At 37.4% G+C, this 1,926-nt stretch overlaps 1 pseudogene; it reads right to left on the bottom strand.

The window, feature by feature from the left end:
- The window catches only part of LOC102891203, a 4,600-nt pseudogene extending 3,236 nt beyond the window's left edge, over positions 1-1,364 (bottom strand).
- Positions 1,365-1,926: the final 562 nt, after the last annotated feature.

Raw genomic sequence — 1,926 nt, 5'->3', positions numbered from 1 at the left:
TACACAAATAAATATATAATACATTTTTGTATTTCTAACATAAGCAAGTAATTTTAGATTGGTGAATAGAATAATTACCACACCTATACTAAAGATTCCCAAATCCATGTCTTCAGCTAAGTGACCTCTACTAGAACTAAATGTTAAGCTGTCTAATGGATGTTGTCATTTGGAAATATCCTGGGAATCTCAAGCTTCACGTCACTTTCCTAACCCCTGTATTCTTCCCTCTTGCCACAACAAACTTCTTTCAGTGCCTTGACTGAAACATGGTTCCTCTTGACTACAGACCTTTGTACACACATTTTCCTTTGCCTGGAATACAATCCAGAAATCCCTCGATGCACATATTTTACTTTCTTATCCTGTAGGTCTCAGCTTAAACGTGGCCTGACTTCCCTAGATTGAGTTAGGTGGTTAGGTGATCTGGTGCATTTCCATTAGCATCCTATAGCACGCATTGCATTTCACTGGCACTATTTGTTGATCTGGCAAAGCAGGCAAAGACCTTCCAGTTCAAAGCATGTTTATTGGAAGCTGAGAGCCTGCTTTGTGCGTCAAGAAGTTACATAAGCATGTTGCACATATATGTAAATTATAGTGGAAGTAAGATACTTTGCCAAGTTTCCTCTATATAGAATTCACCTTTTTCTCAAAATTTTGAAATTCAGACTTCAGCCTTTGCACTCGGGAGGGTTTTGCTCCAGCATGAGCTCTTGTACTCTAGATCTAATTCATACAGAGTCAAGAAGTAGACTGGTTTGGGGATATAGATGCTTCCTCTACCAGTCCCTCCATCCTCAGCCAGAAATGTCTATTAGGGAGATAGTCTTCCCCTTCTTATTTTACTGAGGCTACCATGTTGGGAGAAGGAGAGAAAATCCAAAGGCATTAATCTTTCTTAAAAGTATATATAACTCACATTTATTTCAGTGTTTAACATTAAAAGTGTTTGGGGTCTTTATTTAGAAGCTTGGTGATATTATTATAACCAGAAACATAGCATAGATACTTATTTCTTGTTTATAGTAATTAACCTATGGTAAAATTGGTTTTGTTTTATGTTGTTTTACTTAACTTGCTGTTTCCAAGAACGATGATGTATGTCTTACTATACATATATACCTATGATAAAGTTTAATTTATAGATTGGGCACAGTAAGAGATTAACAATGATAGCTAACAGTAAAATAGAACAATCGTTACAATGTACTACAATAAAAGTTATGGGAATGTAGTGCCTCTCTCTCTCTCACAATTTCTTATTATACTGTACTCACCTTTTCACTTAAAGGGAGCTCTTTACAGCTTCCCTTTGGCATGTCCGAGTTGCCAGCATCACTACTCTTGCACTTTGGAGCCATCGTTAAGTAAAGTAAAGGTTTGTTGAACACAAGCACTGTGATGCTGTGACAGCGGGTCTGATAACCTAGACTGCTACACAGTGACTGACTAATGGGTGGGTAGTGTGGACAGTATGGATACAATGGACAAAGGGATGATTTATGTCCAGGGTGGGACAGAGCAAGACACCTTGAGATTTCATCGCGCTACTGAAAATGGCAAAATAACAAAAATTAACTGTATTACTATTATCTATACTAATCATTTTAACAAATTGAGTATTTTTATTTCATGTGTTTCTTTTTCTAGAGCGAATGGCAAGCTTCATCACCTCCGTCATTGACCAGATCATCTTTTGACTAGATTATTGTAGTAGCTTCCTAACCAGTCTTCTTGTTTCCACCCTTGTTCACTCTGCCTATTCTTCACACAGGAGATTGTAAATCAAATGTGTTACTCCTTGGGTCAAAGTCTTACTATGGTGTCCTACGTCACTCAGAGTAAAATCCAAAGTCCTTAGAAAGGACTCTCAGACTACTCCTCACCACCACTTTACCTATCTGACTTTATATCTTACTGTTT

This window comes from Pteropus alecto, unplaced genomic scaffold, assembly GCF_000325575.1.
Source record: "Pteropus alecto unplaced genomic scaffold, ASM32557v1 scaffold81, whole genome shotgun sequence".
NCBI lineage: Eukaryota > Metazoa > Chordata > Mammalia > Chiroptera > Pteropodidae > Pteropus > Pteropus alecto.
Note: the sequence above shows the minus strand (reverse complement) of the source record. Positions and strands in the feature narration are given on the sequence as shown.